The sequence below is a fragment of the Eumetopias jubatus genome, unplaced genomic scaffold (genome assembly GCF_037043125.1).
Source record: "Eumetopias jubatus isolate StellerSeaLion01/CBP00866 unplaced genomic scaffold, mEumJub1_p1.0 scaffold_3, whole genome shotgun sequence".
Classification (NCBI taxonomy): domain Eukaryota; kingdom Metazoa; phylum Chordata; class Mammalia; order Carnivora; family Otariidae; genus Eumetopias; species Eumetopias jubatus.
Genome location: NW_028274809.1, coordinates 174,329,540 through 174,345,342, shown reverse-complemented (window position 1 = coordinate 174,345,342; position 15,803 = coordinate 174,329,540).

Below are 15,803 nucleotides of genomic sequence, written 5' to 3'. Positions count from 1 at the left end.
TTTACATTTTGAAAATGTGTAAATCAGGGGCGCCTGAGTGGCTCAGTCGTTAAGCGTCTGCCTTGGCTCGGGTCATGATCCCAGGGTCCTGGGATCAAGCCCCGCATCAGGCTCCCTGCTCCGTGGGAAGCCCGCTTCTCCCTCTCCCACTCCCCCTGCTTGTGTTCCCTCTCTCGCTGTCTCTCTCTGTCAAATAAATAAATAAAATCTTAAAAAAAAAAGAAAATGTGTAAAATTGTGTAAATATGTATTTTCTCAAGTGACGTGTCACCAACAACTAACTTAATTTCCCGAGAAGATCATTGTACCGTGATTTTAAAACCTTAAAAAGAATACACAAATCAGTACAATTACCATCCAGATGGACTAATAAACAATAATGTAATGATTCATCACACATTCCTACCACATTTTCTGGCTTGTCTGTAGTTATTCTTTATTTTACCATGCACTATGTGTCAAAATGACTAATGCAAACAGATGTAACGAATGGCAACTTAATGCACAAGCATGGGGAATTAGAGACGCAGAACCTGGTATAATCATTTAGTATGGGGGTTAACCTCAAAATAAAAATGGGCTTATTATTATATATTAATGGATTTTAAAAGTATATTATTTTCTTTTTTGTATAAATTTTCTCTATTTTATTAAATCAGTAATTTATTTTTATCACATCATTTTCCAATATAAAGACATGAGAAAAATAATGGAAAATGGGAAAAATTTAACACCTTAGTTTTTATCAAATGTATTAAATATGCATGAGACTAATCTCTTTATAATATTATATAAAATATATAAATGTTATAAACATATAATTAATTCCAGTCTCCATTCACTAAGTTACACCTGGTTTTCATCACTATGACACTTTACTTCTGGTCCCGGTATGGTATAATTTCTGTGGTAATCGTGCCTGAGAGATATTTTACATTTCTTTTTTTTTTGTTTTAAAGATTTTATTTATTTATTTGACAGAGAGAGAGAGATAGTGACAGCAGGAACACAAGAAGGGGGAGTGGGAGAGGGAGAAGCAGGCTTCCCGTCGAGCAGGGAGCCCAACACGGGGCTCAATCCCGGGACCCTGGGATCATGACCTGAGCCGAAGACAGACGCTTAACGACTGAGCCACCCAGGTGCCCCGATATTTTTACATTTCAAACATCATTGAAAATTCAAGGAACCTACAGTTTAGTCCTGCTGCTAGTCTGGACTTCACTTTGGGGATAAGTATTAGGTCCCACATACTTCATGATTGGCGGCCTATAGTGGATATTGACACCTACACAACATAATCTCTATGCCCCTCTTTTGCTTGGCCCATAGTCCCATTTACAGTCGTGTTTGACCATGCTACGAAATCTGAACCAAGAGAATATAGCACATGATGTATGAAATACCCAGGCTAATGCATTGAAGAAGCTGTGCCTCCAAATTTTCTCTTCATTTCTCCCAGCAGATGAATCTGAGAACAAGGTAATAGTGGTTGACAGAGCCATAAAATGGAAAGACCCTCAGGATCTGCCCCCCACCCCCATGGAGAAGATCTACCAGATACACTATTTAACAGGATTATCAGTGGAATGCAAATGTATTACACTATGCTTCGTGTTTATGATATTTAGGTCTAGTTGTTATTGCAGCCTATTCTACTCTACCTAACACACAGCCAAATATATTCTCCTTAAGCTTAAGCTTTTCACCTCAGTTCTCTTTTTGAATACTCCAAATGCATTTCTTCACTCCAAATGTGTTTTTCTGAGATTAGATATGGCATGATTAAAACAAAGTAAAAATAAATACTTCTAGTATAAAAAATATACAGTGTAAAACATAGGATTTAGTAATAAGTATTTCTCTTTCAACTACTCCCATTAACATGGGAACATAAAAATGTTTATGGTTTTATACTCTCCTACATGTTTGAGACATTAAAAAGCCTAACAAATTTTAACAAAAATGTAAAACAAAATAGTACCATAGCAAAAGTTTTTGTTTTGCTGATTATTCAATTATGTCTGAATTAAAATATCTAAGAAATCTAAAAAATGCGGCTCTTATTTTTTTAGTCAAGACCCTTCTCAGGAGAAAATTCTTTAGAATTTGTTTTCAATACAAGATTCCCAGAAGTGAATTTTATAAATATAGAGTCTTCTTTGCTCAAAATTTCTTATTTATCTTTTGTCATTTGTGGACTGATTTTTTACAGAAAATAATTTTGTGTGAAAATTATCCTTTCATACACAATATTCTACTCGGCTCTATCTTTTCCCACCAGGTTGAACACCAACCTGAGTTATACTCATTAGTATGTGATAGCCATTGCCCTGTCATTTGGAAAGGAATTTTACTGCATGGATTGCGAGGTTAAAGATCAATGGTAAGTGGGAATGCATTTCATAACTTAGTGGTGGACTCACTTTTCCTGAGAGACTTCAGAACTCTTTGTAATTCTTTGAAGACTTCATGTTTTTGTATCCGAGAATTTGCACTTAATTTCCCCCAGCCTAGAATGACATTCATGGCTCTGATCACCTGGTGAACTACATGAAATTCTAACATAACCTCGTCCGATAATATTTCCAAAGCATTTGCTGAGTGGATCCTCCATCTTCTTGGCTCCCATAGCTCCTGTAATACTAGCACATTGGAGTTACTTAGATTTCCAGCTAAAATCTTGGAGAGAAGAATTGTGACATGCTCACCTTTATAAGCCAGTCCAATATGTGGAACATAGAAGTCTGTGGATGGATACTGAAAATAATAAGTCACAGTTTTGTTTTTTAATGAGACAAATCTTCTACTGATCCAGATTAAAGAGTTCATGTACATTTCAATCAGCAGATCATAGGAAAATGAGCCGGTTAACATTAGAACAACACCAGAATTGTGCCTCAATATACTGGTAGTTGCTGTAGCAAATGCTCCTTAAGTAAACTGTAAATTAACTTTCAATGTTTACTTCATTCTGCAACTTATCATTCTGTTGCATTATAACTTTGCACATTGAAGACATTTCCTGGGTACTATTAAGAAGAAGATCCACAATGCTCAGGAAAGGCAGCCAAGAAAACATATTTGATGAATTTGAAGGGGAAAAAAAAGATAGTTTCTTTTAAATATGTATAACTTTACAATTTCAGGAAATGGCCTTTCTACTTAACCTTATAATAACCCCATGAATAGTGCTTATTCCAAATTTCAATTATCTTCTTAAGTACTGAAGTGATTTTAATAATACCTCTTTTACTTTATAAGAAAATGAGGTCCAGAACGATTGAGACCTGCCCCAAACCACATACCAAATAGATTTAGATGAGATTAAGAACCAAGGTGAATGACTTTAATTGGGTTCAGTTTGCATTTCAAATATGTAACAGTGCTTCTATTTCTTTAATACAGTAAATGTAAATATGTACAAGATAGTTCATATAAGTGTTTTAAAACTGAATAATACCACTGATAAAATATTTATTGAACAGGCTGCCTGGGTGGCTTAGTTGGTTAAGCGACTGTCTTTGGCTCAGGTCATGATCCTGGAGTCCCGGAATCGAGTCCCGCATAGAGCTCCCTGCTCAGCGGGGAGTCTGCTTCTCCCTCTGACCCTCTTCCCTCTCATGCTCTCTCTCTCAAATAAATAAACAAAATCTTTAAAAGAAAGATATTTATTGAACAATGCCAATTGACAGAGAGTATATATAAATTCAGTTCTTTCTGAAGTTTTATGATATTATACATATGGCAATTTAACAAATAGCTACCATTAGTGATCTTTTTGAGTTGTTGATTTTTTATTCATTGAAACTAACATTTTGATAGAACCTCAGCATTTATTTAGCATATGGTCTAATTTCTAATTTCCTGATTTTATTTATTAGAAAAGAATAGATTATGGCATATTTATTTATTTTTGAAGATTTTATTTATTTATTTGAGAGAGAGAGAGAAAGCACAAGCGGGGATGGGGGCAGAGGGAGAAACAGACTCCCTGCCCTAAGGAGCAGAGAGCCTGATGTGGGGTTCGATCCCAGGATCCTGGGAAGATATGACCCCACGAGTCATAAGACTCATGCTGAAGGCAGACGCCCAACCAACTGAGCCACCCAGGCGCCCTGATGATGGCTTATTTAATCTCTGGGTGGTGTCAGGAAGATGCATACATGTGGGAAATCTATGTCTTCCCATGGGATTAAGGGTCTTAGTATCACTTTTACTTTTGTTCTTTTGGCCAGCATGACCTCTGTGCATATGGAGCACAGGACTATTGGTAGGGATTGTCAGTGGAAAGCAATTTAGTAAGACAGAGCCAAATAGCAGCCTAGAGATCTTGCTAATGTTTTCCTGTGTAAGTATATGCTCTATTGCTAATTAGCATAGTAGCCTTGCTTAAAAATTTCACAGTGCAGTAAATCGTGCTTCTTCTGCAGGGGGATCATTACAGCACCTGCTTTGCTTACACATGTTATTTATGCAAAAATGTGTGCTGGTTCAGGTTCAGGTTGCTCAAACAGGAGAAAGGGAACGCTCCCAGAGGTCAGAGGGTTATACTCCTGCTGATATGGCAAGTAGTGTCTTCACTCTATAGCTCAGTTGGGATTTTCATGGTCCTGACAGCACAGGCTAAGTAACTCAGAGTGTAGAAGATGGCTACAGAATTTGCTTCATTTAGCATAGACATTTATTGCTAAGTGAAGTTAAAAGTGTTTAAAGCAAATGTGATGATATGTAAAATACAAAATGAGCATAATCATTAATATAACAGTAAGTGTACAGAAAGATAAAAGCATCAATAGTTGCACATCCTAGGATCATAGTAAAAAATGTTGTAGGGCAAATGCAAACAGAATATTCTCAAATCAGCATACCAAAAATAAAGACAAAATTCCATGAGCTTCCAGAGAAAAAGAATTGTTCACCTTCAAATTAACATAAATCAGATTTGCTTCAAGCTTCTCAATAATGATACTGGGGAAAAATTAACAGATTCATAATTGTTTCCATACTGAAGATAAAAACACTTGAACCTAAGATTTCATGTCTAGCTAAATCATCATTTAAATGGAAGGGTATAATATTTTTAGGCATATAATGCCTGGGAGAGATTGCACCACAAAAAGCCACCTTGTAAATATTCTTGAGGAGAAAAAAAATCAAGACAGATGATACAATAGACATGGGAAGCAAGAGTGATCAAATGACTTAATAATGTGCAAATAAAGCACAGAAAGCATAAAAGGGGAGGGAAGTATATCCATATTCTAGAGAAGACTAACCCAGTTTATTTGTACATTCTTAAAACATAACGAATGAAAAGACAGAGGGTCTCAGATTTCATTAAAATGCACACACACACACACACACACACAGTGTCAACAGAATGAGTTCTACAAGAGGCACACATAAACATAAAATGCGGTGAAAATTTGAACATCAAAGGTTGGGAAAGATATACTTGGCAAATATAAAACAAAAGAAGACCGGGGGCAGGGGTGTTATTTTCTAACAACAACAAAATAAACAAAAACTAAACAAAACATTTAAACCAGAAAATGTCAAAGAAACAAAGTAGAGTGTTATCTACCCATACAAGGAACAACAGAAGTGGGAAGATATATTCATCATAAACATAGGTGTTCCTTCCTAGTGTCATAGCCTCAAAATAAACAACGACAGCAGGACTGGGAGAGATATGCATTACCTACTGAATGCACATCCTTATATATCAGCATTTGTGGGACACATCTAGAACAACATCTAGAAGGATATTTATAACTTTACAATTACCAGAATATCAGAATGGTTGTAAACAAATTAAAACTTCAACACATCAGGGTGGTTAAAGAGCCACAAAGCAAATCCAAAATTAAGAAAGAAGAGAATAATAAGGGCAGAATTACAAAACAGGTTGAAGAAAATAAAATCTTTGAAAATATTAGGATAGATGCTCTTTCATTAAGACTGGCCAATGGGGCGCCTGGGTGGCTTAATCAGTTAAGTGTCCGACTCTTGATTTTGGCCCAGGTCATGAACCCAGGATCATTAGATAGAACCCTGAGCTGGGCTCTGTACTCGGCAGGGAGTCTGCTTGAGATTTCTGCTCTCTCTCCCTCTCCCGCTGCCCCTCTCCCTGCTCTCTCTCTCTCAAATAAATAAATATTTAAAAAAATACTGACCAAGAAACGAATGTGAAAATAAAATACAGAATGAAAATGATGGGTAGCTCTTAAAAATAATTTTTAAATATTGCTTTAAAACTATTTTAGGAAATTTGAAAAGCTAAACTAAATGGATAAATTTTTGGAAAAAATGAAAAACATTTATAGATGAATAAACATCGAATAAGTCAAAATGGCAAGTAAAGCTCTGCATCACTAAAAAAGATACTCAAGATGACAGATGAGTTCTATCAAACTTTCAAGGAACTATTCATTATCTTCTATTAGTCATTTCAGAATGTAGAAGAGTGAGAGACTTGTTTTACATGGTGGATGTTATTTAGTAAAAGGCGAAAGATTTATACGATCTGAAGAGAAACCAGAGTATGGGTGGATGTTATTTAGATTCACAAACTAAAGACAATATAAGAAAAAAAATATGTAAACTCAATTTTAATATGTATGAAAAAAGCTATAAACTCTAGAAATATTCACAATTATTTTTCAGTAAGTAATAATTTTTCCTCAATTTAGTTTATTGACATTTGTCCTGGCAGTCAGGTGTTGTAATACTAAAATGTCTATGTATATATGTAATTTTCATAACATAATTACATATCTAGCTACTGAACTCCTGAGAAAACTATCATCACCCGCCGATGACCATCAATTGCTTCAAATTATATATAAGTTATTCAAATATTCTCCTACCCCAACTTTTCAGACCTCCTGGTTTCTCGTGCCTTCTATGAGCAGCTCTAGCATGGGAATAGCACTTCCGAGTTGTTCAAAATTAGGCAAGGAAATTAGTCTCTCTATCACTAGCCAATCATTGGATGCAGGACACCTGAGAGAGAGCAGTCAAGAGCTAGTCTCAGTGAGAGACACGGCTATGAATCATTCGCTGGTTATAGGCCCAGCAACTGAGGCATGTGCATATTAGCACAGAAGAAGGAATCTGGGTGGAACCCAACATTATCCACTATAATCTCTTTCTGGCCCCACTCATCTCTATTTACTTCTCATAATAAGTTGACCCTAGCTGTAAACAGGATTCTTGCTGGTCCTGTTTCTGAAAAACTTCTAATAGTTAATGGAACAACATTGATTACAAGGAAATAACTAAAGTTTATCACCCCTCATTCCATCTTCGATTCTAGATTTCCCTCATCCTCAGTTAGCACTTTATACTGGTCTAGGTGGAATGCCTAGTGAGAAGACTCAAGCATACAGCCTTGAGGAGTATAAGCCTTAGAATATCTTTATAACAAAAATACAATAACCTGTGTGGCTAATAAACAACAGAAATTTATTTTTCATGGTTCTGGAGGCTAGGAATTCTAAGATCCAGGCTAAGCAGATTTGATGTCTGGTGAGAGCCCACTTTCTTATTGAGGAACCTTACAAGGTAGAAGGAGCAAGTAAGTTTCTCAGGCTGCTTTTATAAGGACATTAATCCCATTCATGTGCTTCTTCATGATCTGGTTACTTCCCAAATGTCCCACCTTCTAATAGGCTAAGATTTCAACATATGGATGTTTGGGGGAGACAAACATTCAATCTACAGCAAACTGAAAGCTCAATTCCCCAATGGGTCACCAAAAGGATGGTGACTAATCTTATTCCTACTTCTATCCTATCGGTTTCCAGATCCAGCCTTAGGACTTAAATTCATGAGTGGCAGAGATTCAGATAAGGTTGAATTTTCAGCCCTGCTAGGTGCACCTTCAGCTAAGGTCAGGGACCTACTAAAGATAGATGGGATCTTCAGTCTTGGAATTGATATATCAGTGTCCACTCTGTATTGATAGAATGTGGTAGTCTCTCATAGTGAAATATCATGCATGAGCCTCAGATAAGGCAGGTGCTTCATGAGACAATCTTTTCTTCATCTCCCATCTTGGTAACCAGGTCAGTGATAAGTATCAGCTGTTAGCATAGTCTGAATATAGTGGGAAAGGGATTATATGCCAAAAGAGCTGCAAAATTTCTCTATGCACCAGCAACATCTGAGAGAGTAAGGAGGGTGCCAGAGTGCCAGAGGGTGCTGGCTCAAAGAATAGACTTTACGTGTGGATGAGGGAGATCTTAACAATGTGGGAGCATTTTTTGTGGTATAAGGTTTAATACCCTGGAAAGGGCCTTGGGAGGAAGTGCTGATATACTGCTGAGATAGTTATGAGAAACTTGGGGGGGAAATGGCAGTCCATAGTACGTGAGGTAGAAATGCTAGAATTGCCCAGTGGAGGGGGAAAATGGATCTAAAGGCACAAAAATTGTGTATGCTAGCATGGATATTCTACCAAACGCCAGAAAATTAAACAGTCTATAGCTTTCCATTGGTGGGCCAAGAGGACATTCCATTAATCGAAGCAATAAGGAAGGCACTGGTATGAAGGCAACAGCTTTATCATGAAACTAAGTTATAATCATTCTCTGAAGTCCAGTGCTGATGGTAGGAGATGGTGTTACAGGACCTGAGCTTCTGAATCTAAGTGGAATAATACAATCCCAAAACAAATGAAGCTAGGTGGGGAGACTTAATTCTCAGGAGCAAGGTGGGCAAATTATTGCAATCAAAGGCAAAATCTAAGTGGCAGTCAGAATCACAACCCATAGAAATTTGTGGAGAAAATTAATAGAATATGATTTTCTCAGGAATACGATAAATTAATTATCATCAAGGGTATTACTTAAATTATACAATAAAATAATCACAGAGGATAATTAGGATACCGATTTTAAAATTCATAACCCTTTGATTGGTTTCCAGACTGGAGCCATTTCTCAAGTTCAAACTCGTTATCTAAAGATGGACACTCCATTGTCTGTCTTCTGGCCAAAGAAGGTTAGGGTTTCCTGAGATCCTGCCAGGGTTGCTTTATGGCTTTCAAGTTTTTGTCCTTAAATTGATGCTTAATCAACTTGAACCTGCCATTCTCCCTTTTCAGTGGATCCAGCGTGCTCATCAACAGGCAAAAAATTACATAGTCATTATAACTACCATTCCTCTGCACCTATCCAGTCTCAAAGACATTTCACCAGGCAGTCATTTTTCCTTCTGCCATTGAAAAATATAACAATTGCACTGCTAGACCATACCAGGAAACCCTATACCTACTTCAGTTATCATCAGCAAGTGATACATTACCAAAATCTTATTGTAAAATTTACTTCCTAAGATGACCCCAAATCTGGTACCAATTATTTTTTAAAATCAGTTTCCTGGAAACAAACTTTGCTATGGAAAATACCATACAGGAGAATGCAGAATGGGGTAGAAGACACTGTTACACAGTGTAAATCCTATGTGAAGCGGTAAAGTTTGGATGATATTTCAGAGTTGACTCAATTGAGGAAAAGGACCAGACTGTGTCCAGAAGCTGAGATGGATTTGTCAGTTCTTAGGGTGTCTGAGAAGAACACCATAATATCACCTACAGTAGTGATATTGTGCCTTTATTTTGCATTTCCATATTTTTTTATGAATTTTAGCACCTTATTAGAAATTTTAATTGTGTTTTTAAGATTGTATGTATGCTTATTGGTTTGTTGTTTGCTTTTTCTATCAGCTATTTTAGAAATATATAAAGTATAGGGTGCCTGGGTGGCTCAGTTGGTTAGGCGACTGCCTTCGGCTCAGGTCATGATCTTAGAGTCCCAGGATCGAGTCCCACATCGGGCTCCCTGTTCAGCGGGAAGTCTGCTTCTCCCTCTGACCCTCTCTCCTCTCATGTTCTCTCTCTCATTCTCTCTCTCTCAGATAAATAAATAAAATATTTAAAAAAAAAGAAATGTATAAAGTATTAAACTAAGACTGTGGATTCATTATTCCCTCTGCTGAATTTTGCTTTATGTAATTTTGAGCAATGTTTTGAGTGCATACATTTTCAGAATTGTTAATATTCTTATTGAATTGATATTTCTTAAATTTATTAATGTCATATAGCTACACTTATCCATGGCCAGCAATTTGCTTTGTTCTTTACCATATAAATGTTTCCAATTATGTTGCATATATTTTGAAATAGAAACAGAATGACAGATACCTGGTCAACATTGATGACGCCCAGGTATTGAGTCAATTATTTAAGGTGCTTTAAATTATAGTTAACCGTGAGAGAGGGCACTCATTTATAAAAAAATTAAATAGAAAGAGTCAGTGTGCCTTTTCCACAAGAGTGTGAAGAAATATACTCATTTAAACCTCTCACACTGCTTCAGTTGTCAAATATATCCTCAGAAGTAACTTGAATCTTTTTCTGCATTTCTTAATATTCATAAAACAAACAGGTCTATGGTTTGACCACCTCAAATTGTTAAATAAAATAAACAATAAAAATTAACTGTAGTTATTAAGCAAATATATTTCTTTTCTTTTTTTTGGAAAATGGGGAATTTCTAGAAATTTAACACTCCTAATTAGATGAAAAATCATATACTGGCTATTTCAGAGGAACATCTTAAAGCAATGGAGTACAGTAAATCTTGAAGGTACCCATTCCTACTTCCTCTTTTATTTTATAGAAGAAGAAAAAGACAGAAATTCTGAGTGCTAATCCTCAGGTCATGAGTTAATTGAGTGGCAAAAATAGGTCCAGGACCCATGTCATGTGACCCCAACCCACTACACAGCCAACTAAAAGTGTATTTTCTTTAATTTCTTTCACTCTTCAACACTGAATTTATTTCTCTAAAGAGACATTGGGCAATAATATATTATTTAATAATGAACATCAATATATATTTTTTAAATATAATAAATAATTTCTTGAACATCAAATTAGTGAAGCATGCTATGTACTGATCCTTTAGAGTACATTGGTTTGGAAATGTTTATTATTTATATTACATAGTAGTTGGCAGAAATCTGAATTTAGTTTTTGAACTATTTTTTCCACTGTAGAGTTGTGGTACATATACAGAGGGAAATGAGGCTAGCCAGGCTTCGTCGTAATTTGAAGAGGGAACTATAATTTTAGAAATGTAAATGCAAATTTTACATCAAGTCAAGCAATTCAAACACAAAGTAAAACAGTGGGGGGGTATAAAAGGGCAGCATGCAATCTCAACAATTAAATTTCAGTGTTGTAAAAAAACAAAAACGAAAACAAAAAATAGATGCACTTCGTTTTGCTTTCTCCCAGCAGCTAAGCTTAAATTGCCACAAGTTAAAAAAAAAAGAAAAGCAGAAAAGGGAATAAAAATTTGCCTGAAGAATAAGTAAATAAAAAACAATTCTACACCTTAATTTAGAAACTATTTAAACATCCTTATCTATGTTTTAGCAATGTGCACAAACTGGTTCAAAGAAGGTAATTTTGTATTCTGTAAGTAGGTGATCAGTGAGGGAAAATATAGAATAGAAATGTTTATTCAGAGGTCAGATTCGAATGGAGGAGATAGAACAATGACTTTTATATCAGTGTTCATTTGAATTTCTATCTCGTTCAAAAAAAAAAGTACTAGAGCACTAACTTCAAATGTTTCCTCTTTCTCCTGTTAGAGACACATTATAAAATATTTTCTCTACTCTCAATACCTTTTATGATTGGACTTCAGACATAAAAACCAGGTCTTAATAAGGAGAGTGAAACTTCTGCCATTAAGTAGGTTAGAATTGCAAATACCTGGTTATATAGTCTGTTACATGGAAATTGATACCATATTAACTCAACCTTAATATCTCCGTCTAAAATATTTTTTATATTTAATACAATTGACACATTAAGTATTTACCCTTCTGTCCTCAAAAGAGTAATAGAAGAAAGTTATAAAATTTTAAATACTTAGCTCTGGTGATTAACATAATATAATAGAATTAAAAAAAAAAAGACCATATGAAGAGTCCATAACATTTGAAGAATTTGCTGCAGAGACCAGGGAATTGATTGCTTAGATCTTTTTTTACGAGGTTCCTCAAAAATTTAAAAATAGAGCTACCTTAGGACCCAGCAATTGCACTCCTGGGTATTTACCCCAAAGACACAGATGTAATGAAAAAAAGGGCCCTATGCACCCCAATGTTCATAGCAGCAATGTCTGCAATAGCCAAACTGTGGAAGGAGCCAAGATGCCCTTCAACAGAGGAATGGATAAAGAAGATGGGGTCCATATATACAATGGAATATTACTCAGCCATCAGAAAGGATGAATACCCAACTTTTGCATCAACATGGATGGGACTGGAGGAGATGATGCTAAGTGAAATAAGTCAAGCAGAGAAAGTCAATTATCATATGGTTTCGCTTATTTGTAGAACGTAAGGAATAGCATGGAGGACATTAGGAAAAGGAAGGGAAAAATGAAGGGGGGGAATCAGAGGGAGAGATGAACCATGAGAGACTATGGACTCTAAGAAACAAACAGGGTTTTAGAGGGGTGGGGGGAGGGAGGATTGGTTAGCGGGGTGATGGGTATTAAGAAGGCACGTACTGCATGGAGCACAGGGTGTTATACGAAAAAAATGGATGGATCACCACAACAAAAACTAATGATGTATTGTATGGTGACTAACATAACATAATAAAATAAAAAAAAAAAAAAAGAGGGAAGCTGCTGTGTGAAGCAGAATTAGCTGACAGTCGCAGCTCTTATGGCTTCAGGATTCTTTGGCATGAGAGTAAAAGCCTGGCTCTCCCTGGCTGCTCCTGCCATTGCAATGACTGAGAATGGTGGAGGTTCTAGAGCTGGGCCCTTCCTGACCAATGCAGGACTTCTCCAGTGGGCAATCTTTATTTGGGACCTCTCAATTAGCCTGGGCAATCTTCCTCAGAGCTACACTCCAGTCTGAGACTCTCTACGTCCTCTCCTTCCCTCCCAGTTTCTCCTCAGCGGAGCCAGACCTGAATCACGTTCAGAGGCTCTCCCTACTTACTTCTACATCCTCTCCCCTTTACTCTTTATATGAGCGCCCAGTAAACCCTTATAATTTTGATTCAGTCTTAGTAACTATTTCCTGCAGAACCCAAAGTGGCGCACACACACACACACACACACACACACACACACACACACACATTTGATTTCAATCAAAACTCTCAATGGGTTCAGACATAAGACAGAACCAACAACAACAAAAAAATAAGTCTTATATGGAGGCTGTGAATGAAAAACCCAAATCAGGGCCAAGCAAGGCTATGAACAGACGTTGCTAACAGAAATAGCAAGAACAGGGGCGCCTGGGTGGCTTAGTTGGTTAAGCCACTGCCTTCGGCTCAGGTCATGATCCTGGAGTCCCGCCCCGCGATCGAGTCTCGCGATCAAGTCCCGCATCGGGCTCCCTGCTCGGCAGGGAGTCTGCTTCTCCCCCTGACCCTCCCCACTCTCACGTGCTCTCTCTCTCATTCTCTCTCTCAAATAAATAAATAAAATCTTTAAAAAAAATTAGCAAGAACAATTAACTTAAAAAAAAGGCTTCTTTTGTGTGTCAATTTCTTATTTGCAAATTGTCTGGCTCATGCATTTAAATGTGGACTAATACTCTGAGATTAGCTTGGTAAATAAATAGGATGATTGTCCTGGATACTCTAGAGTGCATTTTCATGTCTGAGGGAAAACTAGGGTAGGGTTTTAAGTAAGATTTGGCTGCCATGATGGGCAAGGAGCAAGCTGTTCCAAAATTATAGCTCCATATAGAAATTAATACAAAGCATACCCAGCTTCATTTCCCTCCAAATTTCCCATTTTAGATCAGACACTTTAAAACATAATTCTTTTCCAAGAGAACAGTGATTTTTCACTTAAACTGATCACCAAAATTAAAAACTACTTCAGGAAACCTACAGCATGAAAAAAGGAAAAAAGGAAACTAAACTGGGTAAATAGAAGATTTAAACAAACTTAAAGATAGAGACAAGGCAAATGCTATATGCATGGAAGTCTGTGTAAATATATGTATGTAAATTACTATTTGATATAATAAATAACATCATTAGTATTTTCAGAGAGATGATACAAGATATTTTATCTATTAACCCAGGCAAGATTACTTTGGGGTAAAAACAAAACAAAACAAAACAAAAAACCTAGAAGCAAAAGTATACACCGTTATATATTACAAAACCAAGACATAAGTGGGCTCAAAAATAAAACTATTTCTCTTTCCAGATTTCTTCAGAATCTCTAAATAATTCTCAAATTAAGGAGTTGTTACCTGGCAAAATCACATTCAGCTTACTGTCAGGAAAATGTGGTATAAAGATAAAGCCAAGGGTGTGACTCTAAAGTGGATTTTTAAGGTCTTCAAAACATTTACAGTGGTGTCTCATAAATTATTCAAACAGACAACAAGCTTGTAAAGATAGTAAGCCTGTGCCAAATAAATCTCCATTAATTCATAAAGTTTCTAAGAGTCTCATAGCGGAATTAACTCCAATAAGACTTATAGGAACTGGGGTGCCTGGGGGTTCAGTTCTTGATTTTGGCTTAGGTTATGATCTCTGGGTTGTGGGATCAGCCCCACATCATGCTCCATGCTGGGTTTAAAGCCTGCTTGGAATTCTCACTCTTCCTCTCCCTCTGCCCCCCCCCCCCACAAAAAAGTTAAGACTTTGGAGTTATCTTGGGAGCTATCTTAGGAGTTTAAGATGTATATAGAAGAAAAAGAAGTAATTTGTGGTCAGAATGTTAACTGTGATTGTTTTCAAATATTTCAATAAATCTCCTGATAGTCCTTTCATCAAGATGGGGGTTTAATTTACCTTCCCTTGAATATTTGCTGACCTTAGCCCACTCACCTGCTACCAGGTTATGCAGTGTGTGACTTGCAAGGCTATGTTGGAAGAGCTAAAATAGCCTCTCCCTGTTTCTTTCTATTGGGATAGTCTTTTTTGTTCGCTTGGTTTTTTTTTTTCCCCTTTTCAAGTGGCCATGTATTATATATCCTATTAGCCTAACCTTATATCACTATAAAATTTCAATAAATCCTAACAGTTCAAAATAACATAAATCACATTTCTCTGAGGTTCAGCCAACTAAAATAACAAATGTGTATTTTGGAAATATACACAGATTGTTTATAATTAATTGGTATAATACGATTTGTGCAAAGTTGACATTAGATTGGAATCCTGAAACATAGAGACTAAAGTGTCTGTCACCTAGTAGGCAGATAGTCAATAATTATTTGTTGAATAAATCAATATGTACAAATTTGTAGAGACATAAGGGCGTTTGAGGTGGCATAAGTTTATATATATATGTAGGAAATAAGCCAAGAAATACCTATGCTATTTAGAAATCAAAAGAAATTCCTATTTGGATTGTAATTTTTTAAAGTTTTTCTCTTATTTTTTCTTTCCTTTTTTTTTACTATGTTAATTAACAAATTAAAGCACAGGAATAGAATCAGAATGTGCTACTAATTTACCTATCAATATTTATTTGACTGATAAGTTTTAACTTAAGCCAAAATAGTAAATTTGTGAATGTCGTGCATAATTTTGGGTCCACTACCATGGAGTATGAATAAGTAAAGCCAAAAGGCCTAAATAAGTAATAGGGGGAGCAACCTGATTCTGATCTTTTTATGCTTTCTTCCCTTTCTGTTTTCCCCCCGGAAAAGATAATACATCATTATTCAGAAGAGCCAGCAAATTCACAGGTTTTTCTGGTTGTCTCTCATACATCTTCATCTTCGCAGCT